Source organism: Aquila chrysaetos, chromosome Z (assembly GCF_900496995.4).
Source record: "Aquila chrysaetos chrysaetos chromosome Z, bAquChr1.4, whole genome shotgun sequence".
NCBI lineage: Eukaryota > Metazoa > Chordata > Aves > Accipitriformes > Accipitridae > Aquila > Aquila chrysaetos.
In genome coordinates this window covers 80,660,743-80,678,608 of record NC_044030.1, presented here as the reverse complement: position 1 = coordinate 80,678,608, position 17,866 = coordinate 80,660,743, and the positions used below count along the sequence as shown (strand labels likewise).

Genomic DNA, 17,866 nt, shown 5'->3' with positions numbered 1-17,866 from the left:
CTTGAGGAGATTTCTTTTAGCTTAAGTCTTGGAGACAGTGCTTTTGAGTCAATGTTATGCTGTGATAATTCTTTGAAACTTTATTTCTTTATATTAGCACCGCTGGACAATATCCTTCTTTGAGTGAAACGCCATCATTTACCAGTAGCTTATATTCAGACTAGTCCCTGTAGCACAATTCAGAAACACATTTTCTATTTACATTTGTCTCTCCCTGCTCTCATTTCACTTCCCAGAGCTTTTCTCCCCATGCTGTAGTAGGCCTGAATTTTGATGAGGCAGAAACACAGAGCAGTCATCATGAATGACTTATTTAGATGCACAACTTTTAGCGTACTGCTGATTCAGTTACTACATCAGTCAAGTTTCCTGACTACTCTTCCTGAGATGTAGCAGCTCCAGAAGGATTTGGAGAAACGCTACAATAGCCCGAGAGTTGCATTTGTTCTCGCTTTTGCTGTTGCCCAGCCCTGATTAGAAGAAACGTTCCTGTTAGCTAATTACTTTCACAGCAGTGACAGATGGCCAAAGGGTGCATGTTCTGGAAAAGCAGAGAGGAAAAGGGTTAATGTTGCAGATCACCTCGTTCCCCTTTTATTTAGGCTTCTCTAAAGCTGTTGATTTAATGGAGTGATTTCTGATTGGGGCTGGAGCAGTGAGTGGAGAATCAGGCCCATGAGGTTTAGTGACCTCCGGGTGAAGGCACTGCAGGTGTGTGGCTAACAAGGTACTAATTGGGTACCAGAGTGAGGATGAAAGCAGTTACAAGCAGTTGGTCAAGAGGCAGCATTGTACCCCAAAGAGCTGCGAGTGCTGAGCTTTGTGACTGGGAGGAGAAGCAAGCTGTACTCCTAGCTGGTTTACTGCTGAATTCTCCGCTGCCAGTGTCTTCTGTGGGAGGAGCAGCCGTTCGCTGGCAGTGCCTCTCGGTGCTTCTCATGCAAACTGCTGAATCTGAGAGAAAAGTTAGACATTTAATTAACGGGTGCAGACGTGGCTCAGTGAGTTATGTTTTCTTAAGAGCGCAGATACAGAGACAATCTTCGGCGAGAGGATACGGATTCTGCATCTTCCTTTCTTCCGAAATCTTAAGCAAGCTGTGATGACTTAATTTCTCTGTCCTGTTCCCCCCTTCCCCCATCTTATTTTACATTGTCAGCTCCATGAAATCTGCTTCCCCCTTACTGCTTGCCGACAGTATACAAAATGCCCACCTGCTAACACAAGTCCTCCGTGCTCAGGAGTCCCCTAAGTTTGAAATCAGCAGAGAACAGAGAGAAGAAAGGTTACAGGTAGGAGCCTGAAGGTGTATTTCCAAACTGCACATGCTCAGGGGTGAAAGCAATGCTGCTATCAGTAAGGCAGCAGCAAGAAGAACCGTGAGCGTGGCTTTGGTACTTCACCTGCTACAGACCCTTGCTTTTGTTTCCCTGGTAGATTGCTTGATTTTAAAACAGTACTTCTTGCAAGGAAAGAAAGAAGGTACCTGCTTTGAGAATGTATTGGTCAGTACCTCCATGATAAACCTGGCTTATACAGCATTTTCATTTAAAGCTTGATGAAAGATTTACATGCCTCCTTCATAATGCAAATTCCTCATCCTTTCCAGGCAGCTGCTCGTCTCTTTGTTTACTTTTGCTTTGAACAAAAGATGCAATATTGACAGCCTTGTCATCTACAAATGTTTGCCATTTGAGTAACTGGGAGTAAGGGGAAAAAAAGGCAAAAATAAATAGCTAATATATTAGTGGGAGTGCTTGTAAAATATTCCACTGCAGGGTTTTGTTGGTGGTTCTTTGGTTTTGGGTTTTTTTTGTTGTTTTTTTTTTATGAGGCATCAGCTGCACTTTAAATTGCTGCTGAGATGAATGGAAGCTAATAGGAGATGTTCCTGAAGTTCGTTTTCTAATCAGATCAGCCTGGATCTTATTAATAAAAGTGACTACTCTGAGCAGAACTGTCTGTGGCTAAATAATCAGTTTTGTTATTGAGAAGTGATTAAATTGCCTAAGGATAAAATTATAAATAACACCTGGTTTACTAAGATTTAAATTAAGGGCCTTTTTTTCCCCCTAATCAATCTATCCTGAATTGCTTTTCTGTTTTATTTATTTATTTATTTATCTTTATTCTTATTTATTTATTTAATTTCAGTCATATTGTTTATTTCATAACATGCAGCTCTGTTGAATTCTGTATTTCAGATTATATTGCAATGAACACTGACATCAGTCTCTTCCATTTAAATGGTGGGAAAACTGAGGTACAGGAAGGGAAGGTGTAACTAGGAGCAAGTGTGAAGTATGAGTTGGCATAAAAGTGAAGTTTAAACTATGCTGAAGAAAAGGAAATGAGTAGTGTAAAAATATTACTTTGTGCAATGGGCTGCAATAGGCATATTTTTAAATAATGGGAAAATTATCTTCTTTTTTTTTAAGAATATTTGCATTTTGACAAGAAAAGGAAAACAAGCAATGATTTTGGTGCAATTCTGGTAGCTTAACAAATCATCTCAGTTATCTTTATTGAAGATTTGCTAGAAGGTAGGACTTGGGATAATATGCCTAACACAACTGACTTTAGAGAAAGCCTGAACTCTTCCCTTCCTTCACTTCAGAACGGACAACATTCCGAAGAAATAGACCATAAAGTATATTCTTCCTCATTTAGAACCTGACTTAGTACTTAACTTCGACTGAGTTATTAAATCATTGTGACTCTATCACATGCTTGAGTGCTTTGCTGACTTGAGATCTTAATGAGGCCCCCTGCAATGGTTCCTTCTTGGTCTCTGGTGGAAGTTCTGCCTGAAGCTTTAGAACAGGAGAATAGGTGGCTCCAAATTCCCATTCTGTTTTTCAGCTAATTTTTCCAACTTGAGAACATCCTTCCCCAGTTCAGGCTTGATTGCTTGATTACAACACTGAGTGCACTGATGGCACTCCACAAAGAATGCTTCATAATTAGTAGTACTGATAAGCGAGAGAGAGAGACAACATTAAAATAATAGTTAATGGGTACAGTGCAACAATGTTAATGGGTCAAATTCTCTTCTTGCCTTCACAGTGCAGCTGAGAAAAGTTTATTCCTTTTATTTCTCCTACTTCAAACTGGTAACTGCCTATGTTAAACTCAAGGCATCTTCTAGTACAACCCCCCCCCCCCCCCCCCCCACCTTAATTAAGCATAAAATACTTCCCCTAACTTACAAACTTTACAGACCAAATCCCCACCAGCAACAAGTATCAGTTGTAACAACCTCCATCGTTATTATTCTTACTGTCACCCTGAGGGCACAGATGAGCATTGTGGTGCACTGTGAAGGAATGACTTGAGGATCTCACTGAGAAACTTTGGTGGTCCTATTCCTGATTAACCAAGAAGTTTATATAGGAGGGGAGCTCTTTTGACCCCAAGTGTTGACGTATAGAGGAAAGGTCTCTCAAATAACAGGGTCGTAATGCATTAAGGATTTGATTGGGTAAAACCAGCAACTTTTATTTGACCAAGGCAGAGACTGCAAGTGTGCAGGACTCCAAGACTATAGGGAATTAACACTGGAAATAAAATTATGTATGTCTGGGCTTTCAAAATGGTCTGGGTTCTGCAGATTAGGTGTAAGCTACCCGCGGGTGTTGGTTTGGGACTCTACAGTAGTGTCCATCCTCTGCCATTGCCCACTGCACTCCACACCACGGCTCCCTCCCTATCGGATCAAAAGCATGTCTCTAGCTGTAGTGCATAGCTGCAGTCCAACCTAGAGGCAATAAAAATAAGAAAAGGCAAGAGAAAAGGAGGTAGCTATTTTCCTGACATGAACAGGTGGTCAGAGGCATTCTTATGACCCCAATGTAACTCATTCTTCCAGAGGTAGTTGCAGACAGTTTCTAAATCTTCAAGCTCAGAGTCTTTTTTTTTTTTTTAATTATTATTATGATGATGATTTTTTCCCCAGCTTTTTATTTCATGTATTTAACCTGCTGGTTTTATTTTCAGTTTCTTCTACTTATAAAAAGCCCTTCCAGGAAGCCCAGGAATAAAATTCTTTAAGTGAGATTCCAAACAAAAATTGTGACAAAAAAACCCTTGAAACAAAAAGAAAAACAAAGGAAAGAAGGGAAGAAAGAAAGAAAGAAAGAAAGAAAGTAAGTCCATGTCCTCTTTTTATTTTATTTTTTTCTTTTTGCATTTGGGTGGTGTTTGGTGGCTTAAAAAACTTGAGCTCAACAAGTTTTTATTCTTGAACATCCCTTGGCATATGGAGGGCACCCTAACTTTGATAAATAGTAGGGTGCAAGACCAAGAGACTTTGTTAATATAGTTGTGATTTTGCCAGTGCATAGTTACATGTGTATGTGTGAAGTTATATGCGATATATATGTGTATTAAAGATATGTAATATATACATTGTGCACTCAGACATAATTTATATATATACGCAGAGGTATGTATGTACATATACATAACATCTGAACTTTGCAGGCAGGGGGAAGAGAAAGGAAGAGACATGCTTTCCTGTGGCAGTGTTTAGTTCCAAAATGAAATATTTCAGTATTTGGAAATTACATGCAATCACTGGTATTACAGTCCTTCATCTCCATGTAGCATTCAGGACTATAGTTTTTTTATTAACCTGTGGCACTGAGATGGAATAAAGGGGGTTGGATTTGCCTCTTGTTCCCAGAAATTGCCTCCTGTTCTTCTCCAAATGGAGGCCCAGCAAGTGTGACACTCATAGGCAGCTGTTCTGAAGAGGATCAGGATATTACCATTTCCTCTCAGGCTAGTGGGCACCAAGCAAGCACTTACAGAGCTCAGTAGGAAAACTGGAGTAGTGGGAAATTACATTTAAATATCCTTTCATTTCTCTCCTGAATATGTGGATAATGGGTATTGGGTACTCCATGGCATATGTCCATCGAGGTCAGGAAGTGTGTATACCTGTAAACGCTACCACTGCAGTCCTCAAATTTATTTTGGGTGAATTATTCATTATGGCTATGAGTCTCAAGATGTCAGGGACAAGTAATGGACTGTGAACCTTTAGCAGATCTGAACTGCTACTAGTGGATGTGAGCTCTGATCTCTGAAGATATTTGGTTCTGAGGTTTTATTTCAGATCCTTCTGTACACCCATCAGTCCCACCATTGCAGTGGGACTAAAATGGGATAATGACTCTATTCCAGGGCATTAATGGGCAGAACATGTTTGCAATGTGTTTAGCTGCCATCAATATTAATGCACTCATTTGAGGGGCAATAAATTGATAGAGTGTGGCCTTATAATGCATAAAAATTGCATCAGCTTCAGAGCCATAATGGAAAATTCCTCCATGACTAGAAGTAACTGGGGAAAGGGCTTTTCCTAAAGTCATTTTTTTTTGGCACTTTGAATATTCATCCCTGGACAAAATCAGTCTTGCTCTCTTCCCTTAGGATCTCAGTGGGACAAAAATGTAGGGTTGTTACGATGTAATAAAAACTTAAAAAATAACAAGTGAATAAACTGTCTTTGCTGTTTCAGAAAAGATGATGAGAAGTAGTTGCCTTCTGTAATGACCAAGTTAGAAATGAATAAATTATATTTATCCCCAGCTTTATTAGTCTGAGAAAATTACTGAATAACATCCTAAAAAAGAGCAAACAGTGCATTAAGATAATTATATATCTATTTGAAAATCTATCTCTTCCTCTCACCTCCAGTCAAAAGGAGATGTCAGAACATCTTAGTGAGTGGTCACTTGGGCTGTATCTATATCAGTAAATTTAATATTGCATTTCTGTGCACTGAATATGAATGTCTACACTGTTTTAGAAGTATTCTGGTTTTGGTCTGGACCTACTGGTACACTCCCAAATAATTCCTCTTCATCGCTGATCATTAGCATGGGTTAAACGCCCAACAGGCAGTTGGAAGGTGGCCATCTACTTCCTAGGGCTAAATGTGCGCATGAAGAGCTTGAATGCGAGTCATTTTGTGCTTTTCCACCTCTGTGACTGAACAGTCCCAGGAATTTATTTAATTTATAGCTATAAACATAGCCATCAAAAACTTCTGTGACTAAGTCATTTAAGAGCCGGTAAAAACTCTGCCATATTTATTTACTTAAGCTGGAAAGCATATATATGCCAAAGCAAGCTGACAACCCTATTTAAAAGAAAAAGGGACGTGTAGAAATTAATGCACCAAATCATGTTTGAATGTATGTACAAGATAGGCAGAAGGAAGATTCACTTTCATGTATGGTAGCACATGTCACTTGTGACTGGTAACACCTCTTCTATTCCAGGCTCTTGAACTGGAGACCAGTTGTGACAATTGGCACTTGGGTGAGATGAGAAGGGCTTGATGTGTGCCACAGAGGACTCCCCAAAACGACACGGTGCCAGAGGATTCAGTCTCTGAATTAAAGCATAGCCAGTGTGAGAGAGGCTGATTTAAAGAATAGATGTTATAAGGCATGGAACTAGGTAAACCTACCCCAAAAATATAAAAATCGAGTCATACAGTGGGTTCTCCTACAGGCCAATTTAGCAATAACTGGCAGACACAATCATAACCCAGACTGCAAAATTCAAATAATAAATAGCATAGACACCCCCCCCCCCCCCCAAAAAAAAAAAAAAAAAAAGAAAACAAAAAACATATGTGTCAGGGCTGAGGCCTGATCCAGCAAACCAGCCTGACAGAGAGGGGATGCAGCAATCTGCAGCCTGCTGAAATAGAGATGTAGAGAGCCGGATGACAACAGCGTGCTGAAAAACACCATAGCCCATGGCTCCTCATTATCCTCATATCTGTAACTCCACATCCTGACCTGGGGGGGATGCCTTAGGGTACCTCCGTACATATCCTGCGGTAAGAGGTATCCAGCTAAGACTGAGAGGGAAATGCTGCACAACGCCGGCGTTGAGAGCCACTCCGCAAATCTAGGAGGTGAGCAGCTTTGCAGTTCATTTTTCCCCTTGGGTCTCTTTTGAAGGGCATGACCGTGAGAATATAGAGCTTTTTCAGTTTGGGACGGGCCACAAGTAAGCCTTAAAAAGCTGTAGGCGTGATGAAGATGATGAGGAGGGTGATGATGGACCAGAGTGCCAGGGGAGGAGGAAAATGTGAAATACCTTTTAGCCGTGAAACACAAAGCCTGGGCAGAGAGGGTGGAGATTTTCAAAGGGGTCCATGAGAGCTGGGTGCCCGTCCTCCATCACTGCTCTGGGGGCTGCTATCACTGAATTTCCCACTCCATGAACCCATTTGCACCCCTAGGTGACTTTAGGTCGCCTTTACTAGGCATCTCTCACCAATACCAAAATTTGTATTGCAGTAACCCCTGGGCACCATACTCCTGACTCAGGATCCTGACGTATTTGATGTTTTTTAGAGAACCCAGCAGAACCTGCCCCAAACAGCTGGAGGGATCTGGGTTCGTCTCTCCCTTGTCACTCTTTTTAATTCCCAGGCACAGGCGGCAGTGATCAGCAGATGTCTCAGCACAACTGTCATCTTCATGGGACCTGCTGCCTCCTTGTTTTCAGTTCACCAGGGCACCCCATCACGCTCACAGTGGTTCCATGTGCTCTCAGTGGGGAAAGGGCGCTTTCTGCAGTCTGGGACATAACTGCGCTGAGGAAGGAGGGATAAAAAAGCAATGCAGTTAGCAGCAGGGGGGCTTTTCAAACCCCAAAAGACCATAGATTCTTTTTCTCTTTCTTTCTTTAACTGCTTTCTCATTTACATTTAGAAAAATGACATATAGTAATTAGGTTCCCTACTCTGCCAAAACTTTAAATAGGATCCTTTAAAAATAGCCTTTAAAATTTCAGTTCTTTTTTTTTTTTTTTTTTTTTTTTTTTCCCCAGGAGATGAACAATAGAACCAGTCTGCTTTTTTAACACTTTTTTAACAATAGTCATTCGGAAATGCAGGCTGAATGCTGACAGGTTTTGACTAACGCAGAAAGTTTTGGAGCCTATTGTGGCACTTTCTGTCTCTTTTACTTTCTCCCCCTCCACCTCTCCCTTTTGCCTCTTCCTTTCACTCACCATTGACAATGTATGCATTCGTAATTGAAGAAATTCTATTCTTAACAACTTACAGTTGTATGAGTTGTCGCTCTTGTCTGTGGTACGGCTGCTGTTTCCGCAAACTAAACACATTTGACTGCTAATTTCCCATTGAAAGACATTGGAACGTTCCTGAAATTAATGGCGTAAGACAAGTTTACAAACTGGTAGGCTCTGATGTGAAAATTAGTGTGTCTCCTTTGCAGAAGCTAAGTACAGGAGGTTGGAAAAGCAGTGAACAGCCTGCATACTCATAAAGCTCCTCAGCAAGGAAAAAAAAAAAAAAGAAAAAAAATTGCCCATATTTCAGAGACTGCAAGAAAGAGAAGACAAATATCAGAGTATATGTAAGGAGGAAGAAGGGGAAAGCAGGCTTGTTGGCACTAAGAGGAAATTGCAGGACTTTTCACGCAGAAAACTCTATTTTACTCTGAGAAATCAACAGCTTTGTTAAGGACCTGCTGTTGACATCTTGCTCCAGTATAGTATGTGTTGAGCTCTCAGTAATGTTTGTGGGAAATTGCAGGGATTTTTAAGCCAGTAAGTCAGAGCACACAACTTTAGTTACTTAAGAAGCAAAACTACCAGAGGAAGAAATTCATAAAACTGTGGAAGTTGAATCTTTTCTTCCATCCATGTAAATCAGGAGTAATTCAGATAAAGCCAGTGGAATATTCTGCCAAAGTACAAGACGATGTGAGAAGAATTTGCCCTGTTTCTTTCAAATAAAAAAAGAATAGTCTTGGTCAGTCATTTGCTCAGGAACATCCACTTCAGATATGTAGGCAGCCATTATGGTTGTCATCTAAAAATCTTTTGAAATAGTGACTGTCCTTAACACAGTGTGTCACATGAAGTAATGAAAATCCTCAGCCATATCCAGATTCTTCTAATATTCTCTAGAAATCTCTGTTAATATTTCCTTGAGGTAAATGGTAAGAAAAAAAACGAATTCTCTGCTTTAGTATTTTTCTACTATCAAGATCCTCGATAAAGGATTCAAAACACAATCTATTCAATTTTATTTTATTTTATTCCATTCCATTCTTTACACCAGAATCAACCCTTATTATCTGAGAGGATTATTTTGTATTTTTGTTTTGAAATGATGCTATTTTTAGCCACAGATAATATCTGTTAGTGTAGACTTTGTTATCTCATTAATAGTAGGGCTAAATGCATTTTTAAAATGATGAAATTTTTTTCATTGAGATAAAGCCATGTTAAAATAAAAATAAATTATGTTTAACTTGTCACGTTTTTCAATATGAATCACATTAAACATACTTTTGCCCACTTAAAGGAAATTACAGTGTATTCTTACTGTTGTGAGGCACCTGAAAGAACTTCCAGACTATGAAATTATCAGGGAATAATTATGGCAATTAATATGTGTTACTCAAAAGTTTTTATGTGGTGGTGGGAAAAGTAATTAATATTTCACTGTCCTGTCCCCCTTCTGGATGACCTACACATCACCAGTGTTTTCTACAAGTTATAAACTGCATTGACATCCCAAACACAGATGACCACTATTTTATAACCTACACTTATAATTTGCATCTGTGTAAAACCAACAAATAATAAAAAAAAATACCACCAAGATTTGTCCAGCTGCCCCTCCAATGTATCCACTTCAAAAATACAATATGTGAAGCCATTTTTCTACCACTTAGAGCAACGTTTAAGTAAGTGATCTTGGGATGGAATAATTCCGTATTCTGTTAAAAATCAAAGTAAGCATAAGCAGGAATAGACTGTTAATGCCTGTGTTGAAATTTCATCAAGAAGCAAGGGATGAACTCAGGCTGTTTTGGAAAAGTACCATGAGAGCTTTTATAACAATGAATGATCAGTACTATTCTATGTGGACTTATCTTAAAGGGGCTTTTAATAGTAACTTCTACTGTTTTTCAGAAGATGAGTTTTCTTGTGTATATGTAAGTACTTTCACCCATCACTCAACCTCTTCATCAACATCAATGATCATAAAGGGAAATATATAGATTAAAATACTTGAGGTAAGTGTGTTTTTTTCTGCTTTCTTTCTAGTGAACTGAGTCATGGATGAAAGACAAAAAAAAAGACAAGAGAGATCAACTGAGAAATACATGTCCTGTACACGAAGAACTAATTTAATAAGCAGCCTCTCCCTGCTAGTGGGCGATTAAACTAAATTGCCAGTCTAAACTTTTCTATGCTGCATTTCAAATGTCAACACATTACATTGCTATTCCTCTTAATTTCTCACAAAGAAAATGCAAAATGAATTCATTATGCTGGAGTAAGTGGAAAAAATGATGAGTTTCTCCAGAAGAGTAGGCAATGGGGAGAGATTGGGCAAGGCGATTATATTGAGATATTTGAATAGCTGGCCATTAGCAAGAGGATCCCCATTACTTTGCTGATAATTATAGCCTCTTCGCTATGACTTCCCAGTGGAATAATACAATGTTCCCAGTGCAGGAGATAATGAAAAATACCATTCAGGTGGTACATATATGCCAAGAATAGTGTGTTGTATTTCTTCCCTTCCCCCATCATGTAGATTGCAATAGCGCACACCTACGCAATATGTTAATGCGTGTTTGGTTGTTCAGGGCTGTGTACAGGGCAAATAAATGTATCCTGAAAATGGAGCTGGCAGTGGAATATCATTCTCCCAATGTAATTATCTCCCGTGTTTAGTGGGCCCGGTGTATTGCTGAGTACATTTTTGTTAGCTATTATGTAAATGACTTTCAAAGCCCACCACACTGTAATAATGAGGACTTTGGAAGGGATCTTATAGAGATGAAGTTATTTCCTTTTTTAAAGAGAGAGTGGTGGTGGGAACTAGAGCTGTATGTTTCTTCTAATTAATCCATCATTTTGCAGACACGTTTCTGTTCAGCAATCAAGGAAAATGAAACAAACAAACAAAAAAGGAAAGAAGGAGGGAAAATACAGCACAAGAAGAACACCCACTCATTTACAGTAACTATTTTTTTCCAAGTGATACATAAAATCTCTCATGTGTTATTGCTGCCTTATCACTTCTTGGCATTTTTATTGCTGTTCTATTTTCAGTTTGGGGGAATCTTGCTGCGTACTGTATATCTGTCTCAGATTCATTAATTTTCACAGAAAACTCAATTTGCATCAAAATACTTTGCTGTTTGGCTGTTGCTTTACATATCTTGGGGCCTCACGGCTTGCATGAGAACTTTGTCTTCAAATTATTTACAAGAGGGGAGAAAAGCAAGGCCATTGAATTTGCCCAGGTTCAAATACCACAAAAGGCAGTAAAATCATACTGTTAGTTCCTCCTATGAAAGCATTATATTGGACAACCCATGTCATTGGTTTGGTTTGATTTGGTTTTGACATATTCTAGTATTTAATAAGAACCATAAATGAATGTAGATGAAATTCAATAGTGACATGTGGTAACCAGTTTTTCATTGTACGTGTTCCCATAAAAATTTTTTTACACATTTAAAAGACATACAAGAACAATTTTTTTAAAATATTGATATACACATAGAAATATTCATGTGGACACTATTAATGAATCTTATGAAGGGGCTGGATTCCCTTCGTACTTATTGTACGCTCAGTCTGGCATAAATCAGAATGGCTTTAGTGAAGGGAGAATAAATAAGTGTTTCTTTTTTGTTTTGTTTTAAGGTTTGGGGTGTGTGGGGGGTTGAGATACCAGAGAGGAACTGGACCACTTTCTATGGTCTTAAATTCCACCTGCTGTGCTACAAAGTTCACTTCCTTTTGAAGAGAACTTCCCCCTGTAAAAAACAGTGTATCAGTGGATAGAAAAATAATCCGACTTGCCCAAATTTTTTTCCCACAAAGGATGTGAAAGTGAGGCAGAAGCTCCTTGATGTCCTTTTGCACGTGGGCATCTATGTTGATAAAACTTTCAGAGGGTATGAACATCTACAGTTTCAGCTGGCACTGTCAGATATTTTGAGCATCCAGAACATAGGAAAATCATGCCCTTTGGAATAGAAGCTGAAATGAGGATGTGGGTGCTTATCATTTACACAATAAATCTGGAGGAACGTAGCTGCCAAATGCAACAACATTATAGCATTAGTTGCAAATAAATAGTTGCGTGAGCACCTGCGATGAGCCAGTCCTGCTCCCTATGGTTTGGTGTATTGACTTTGCCTCTTCTTGTTCTCTCTCTTCTGCCACTTCACACCTTCCTTTTCCTTGTGTACTTCTTTTTCCCTCTTTTTAAAATTTTAATTTCCATTTTCTCAGCTGCTTTCCTTTCAACTAAATCTCTCTCTTCTGTTTTTTTCTTCTTTTTTTTTTTTTTTAATATTCCATTTCCTCACATGGATTTGTAGTTCTTTTGTGTGAAGAAAAGCTTTGAGAACATTGAGAACATTCACTGCTCCTTTACTAATAGGAATACTAATTATATAAGCAGTGTGTGTGGACACCCTGTATGAATTGAGAACTTTGAATACTAAGTTAAAATGATTGCTTGCTTCCGCTTTTCTTCCTCTAGCAACTTGACATATGAGATTAAAAATGACCAGATTTTTTTTTATATTTGGCTAAGCCTGTGATCCCTAATATACACCTTTATAGCAAGGACAAACAGGGCACTTTTTTGAATAAAGATTCTTGAGTAATAGGCCAAAGCAATATGTTTTCCTGTGTTTCCCCATATCTATACGGAACATGTGATCTGAAAATTAAGTGTTATGCAAAAAACCTTTCAGCTATTTGATAACCTTGGTAGTAACTAAACAGATGTAAAAGCTTATGACTTTTTGGAAAGAGTGATCTTTTTCTATCTGTAACACATATTACAATTAATATGCATGCATGTCTTCCAAATAGTATCAGGTTTTGGTGAGAACACTCTGAAAGAAAATCTGCTCCCACACATTATGTATAAATTAGATGGATGGATTAGATGGGTAGAAAGATAGAATGTTATTTCATAATGGGTTTTAATTTTTATTTTATTAATATTTGCTTAAATTAATGCTTAATGTTTCATTTCATTAGTGTAATGCCTAATGTTATTTCAATTAGTTTGGAGGGGTTTTTTGTGTTTTATGTAACACAGCTTGAAAAGCTTGGACAGAATCATGGAAATGGAATAAATCTGTTAACGTCAATCTAATTGTGCAATCTACTCAGTGGTCTTGAAAATCAATCAATACAAAACATGTTTTACATATTTCAATATGAATTTCCTCCTGTCACTCAGCAATGGTTACTCACCATAAAAATGTATATTTTCAACAAAAAAATCATGAACTTTGAAGACTGGAATCTTATTCTGCAATCTGTGTTCAAGAAAATAATTTTAGCTTGCCTTACAAATGACCTAGAGAGGCCTCCTACTGAAAAGTGATGGTTTTCATTCTCCATCTTCAGTCAAATTTTAGCATCCTTCCTGAGGGAGCCAGCTGTCACTTGGTTAAGGGTTTGGAAATCTAAGCACTAGCCTACTTTTATTTCATCAAGACAATTCAGATAATGTGGACGCTTCCAAATAGCTATTAGAGAGAGTGTTAGCTTCCACTTGATCATTAAGGCTGGGATTCATCTGACTAAATGCAGACATCAGTGAGGTAGCAGCATATTTTTTATCTTGTCACCCCAGTGAGGGAAACAAGGTCATGATTCATCTTGTCCTTAAGAAAATGTTCAGAATGTATCAGATGAATTACTATTCCTGTCCCTAGACAATAATGGAGCCTACCTGAATGGCTCAGAGGTAGATGTCCAGCGTAGATATCTAAAAGTAAAGATGATGAATCACAACATAAATATTTGGGTCTTTTTCTATCGGCTCTGAGCCATTGATATTCAATTTCTCAAGACTATTTCAGACTAGCTGTTTAAACGCTCTTTAAGCCTGTCCTAGTCTGACTTTTGAGTTAAAGACAAAACAGGCAACTCCGAAGGGTCATTCATCTGACCCTGTGTTAGGCATCTGAGCTTCTCTGTTGATTATTTATGTTTAATTTTGTATCTTGGAATATGATTCTGCCCATAGAGGTCTTTGGTCTAAAAGACATACCTAAATTTAACATCTGTCCCTGTCCTTGTTGTGTCACAGAATGTAGCCACCACTCTAATGCCCCAAACTTGTTTTCATGTCTTTTGAAGATTATAGATCTTCAAAGATTTTTAGGGAACTATTTAGACATATACCTCAAAATCTGATGACATTACACTGCCCTTATATAATACATGCCCAGACCTTGTTGTTTAAATAATATGTGAGAAGCTTTGGAGCTCTTGGCACCTGATCTTCACTTTCTTGGAAGCCTATTCTTTGCATTCCAGATCTGTGCCCTTTTTATCAACTAGGTCAATGTGTGCTAGGCATGTGATATATACTGTAATGTCGTCACTGTATCATCTGTACGTGAGTCACTTTTTACTTCAGTCAAAGGGTCAGCTGATTATGTCACTACTACCAAGTTCCCCAATAGCAGCAAGAAAGCACAATGTTGTTCCTGTACAACACAGTGTATCATCACCAACATTGTGCCTTCAGAGTAACAGGAAAAATATCCCAAGTGCCCTCAACTTATGCCATCCAAGAAAATCCTACATGTCTTTCATCTGAAGTGATACAAAGAGAGTTAAAGGGAGCCCTTTCAGAACAGACCAGCTACCTGCACATTTTGGTTCTCATTATTTAACAACAAGTGAAAGGTGCTGCAGAAAAAAAGGGTTACACAAATGAGCAAAGAAAGAACCAGGGAAGGATCTGTCAGCCTGTCTATCCCAGAAAAAAAGCAAGCAAACAAAAAAACAACACAGGAAAATCTCTCCCCACATGCATAGAGTGATCTTTATCAACAGTTAAAAGGCTATGGAAGTAATTTTGAAAAGCAGGTCCTGGAAATTCAGTTTGTAAAACTGTATTTTTCCAGGGATAGGTGAAAGTGGAAAGTCTATGAGAGATAGTAGGGGTCCCATCAAACTTGTAAATGGGGGCGATGGTCATTTGATCATCACTGCTCCTATTACTGTGCATCTTACTGTCCTCTCACTAAAAAAATTTTGCATTACTACTGTCTCTTTCTTTTTTATATATGCCTTTTCCCATTTTATACACACATCCTTTGTTCAACTCTCTCTGGCCAGGACGTCTGACACTCCAGGAACACATATCTTTATGACTGATATGTACGGTAAATATAGTCAGTTCAGAGAACTTTCTGTAAAAGGTCTACCCCAGCTGTCTCCATGTCCTCCCTGATGTCCTATCATTGTGAAAAATGGATACCTTAAAACCAGGACAGCAACAAATTTCACAGTGGTGGTCTTGTGCTTCATTTTAGCGTTTACAGCAGCCTTGGGATCTGACTAGAGAACCCAAGTTGTAGAAGGTCAGGGTATGTGCTAGCACCACACTGGGCAGACAAGCTCATAAGCACTCTGCTAGATTTGGCCTCTGCTCTTTGATAAAATATATTAATTAACATAGATATCAAATAGTTTAAGAAAATATCCCTAAATCTGTTCATCCCAGCATCAACCACTCTAAAATACAGTCATAGGGTTTGGGGATATATTAAGGGCTGTTTTAAGGGCACTAAGGGTGTAATTTAGTAACTGAAATTATTTTAATTCTGAGTTATCCATTCTGCTAAATTACCATGATCCTGACTATTTTACAAATCATGATAAACCTTACTGAAGACAAAATAGTTACAGCATTTATCTCAAGTTTGAGTGTGTCTTCTATTTGTATGTATTATGATAAAATAAAGAAAGCAATTGCAATCAAAATGTGTCTTACCCACATCCAGTGGTGAGAAAGAGTAGCTACTAAATTTTGTTACTAACAGCTGCTACCCTTTGTCATGAATGATATTCTTGGGTTTGTTTGTTTGTTTGTTCTCTTATCATCTCCTGAAAGAGAAACCCGTGAGTGCATTAAAAATTTTGGTCTAATCGTGTATGACACAGAGTTGGGGAATGAACAAAATAAACCAAATTGGTCAGCATTTTAATTACAGATTTTTATTCTGGAAGCTTATATATCCTTGGGTATAGGATATTCAAGATAAGAGCTGGTATTTTGTATATGACAGGGTGTTCTACTTATGCACCAGAAAACAGGTTACATGAGACTGTGGCAGCCTGTGTTACTAAGTTGCATAATACTGGCTAGGAGCTAGGAACTATCCAGACTTTCTAACTTCTCCAAGTTTAGTGCCTGAGAACAACAATATTTGGTTGTTTACATCAGTACTTTTGATACCAATTCCATTGTCTAATCCTTCCCAAATACAATTGTGCTAGGATGCATTTATCCATGGATTTGGATTAATTTCCTTCTGTTACTACTTGAAGTGGGATCCATAGGACATCATTGCCACAATCTAGTACTGTGTTGTGTTTTATCTTTCACCCAATGGAGAGCTTTCCTCATGGCCATGTCTGCCTGGCCTTTCATGGTTTCATAGACAGCAAGATCCAGAGACCTCAAACGCAACCAAAGTCAAATTTGTACCTTGTAAATGATCTCATCTCTGCAGCTAGAGGATATAGTCAAACTCTTGATTTTATTATCGATTTTCTCTTCTTTTAGAATTTCCTCTGAAGAATTTCAGTCTCCACGAGCAAGTGTGCTCCTGTGGAAACATCAAGCACACATCAATTGAAGACGAAGGAAAGCATTCTTCAGATTGTCAACCAGCTTGCCTGGCTCTGACCTTCTTCATGAGCTTTTCAAATATACCTCTTCAAAATACATAAGGAAAACACTCCAAATCTGATTCTTGACTCTTTGTGCAGTGTTGGTGAAGGGAGAAGGATGGAAAATGGTGTGGCTTTCAAATTTCTTTGCAGTTCCCTTGCTATTGCAATTCATTTATTATGTCAATGATTGACAAACTGATTTCACAGTACCAAGGAGCACTATTAGAAATAAAAAAGCCTGCCTCAGAACGCAGACACTGTAAATTTTCAAGGTTTTATATGAATGATTTCTGGACAGAATGTGATTGAAATCAATGAGGTTCAATCAAGGTTCAAATAATTCACTTGTGTGGAGTTCCTCATAAGAGTATGGCGTGACACAAGTAACCACCACTGAAGGAAAAAAAATGTGAAAGATCAGATGGGAAAGCAATTAATGGACAATAATGAGTACAAGGTGATGAAGGGTTTATACTCTGTATAAGACCAATTAATGTAAAATACATTCTCTTTTAAATAAAAGACAACAAAACAAGACAATAAACAAAAGACAATAAGTACAAGAAGATGGTGTTAATTACTTGTACATACACATTTTCCTGGTTTTGAAAAGTCTAAGTGATTTCTCTAGGCAGCTCTTGGGATTTCTGATAAACAGTACTATATGAAATCAAAACATCATTACAGAGACATATAGTTTTTGCTGGTAGGTAATCCTTTCCATCAGGGACTGGATTTCACAGCAAGGAATTTCTTCATTGAAGACAATTCCGGACCATTCTTTGCCAGACTGTTCCGATGCCAGAACTCTTTCTGAGGAGGATAGAAGCTAATTCTGTCTCTAGAAACAACCCTTTCAGAAGCCAGTCAGAAACCAATTGGTGTCTGTATAGAAATGTGGTTAGGTTTTATCCATAGGTAATTATAGTTCAAAAAAGATTTGCTCCTGTGGGAAGAAATGTGTATATATTAATTTAAAAAAAAGACTACGAAAAAAAAAGTTATTCATAGTTTTCCACAAAAAAAAACCAAACAAAACAACCAACTGATATTTTCAGTGATTTCCTGTTCTGCGGAGAACCCAATTCTTTGTCAAAAGAAAGTATTCTAT

The 17,866-nt window shown here is 38.2% G+C and overlaps 1 long non-coding RNA gene across 1 annotated transcript; it reads left to right on the top strand.

The window, feature by feature from the left end:
• The first annotated feature begins 9,986 nt into the window (after positions 1-9,986).
• LOC115337018 lies at positions 9,987-11,085 on the top strand. Its single transcript, XR_003922012.1, has 2 exons — positions 9,987-10,085; positions 10,942-11,085. It is a non-coding gene; the product is annotated as an uncharacterized LOC115337018 (long non-coding RNA).
• The last annotated feature ends 6,781 nt before the right edge of the window (positions 11,086-17,866 follow it).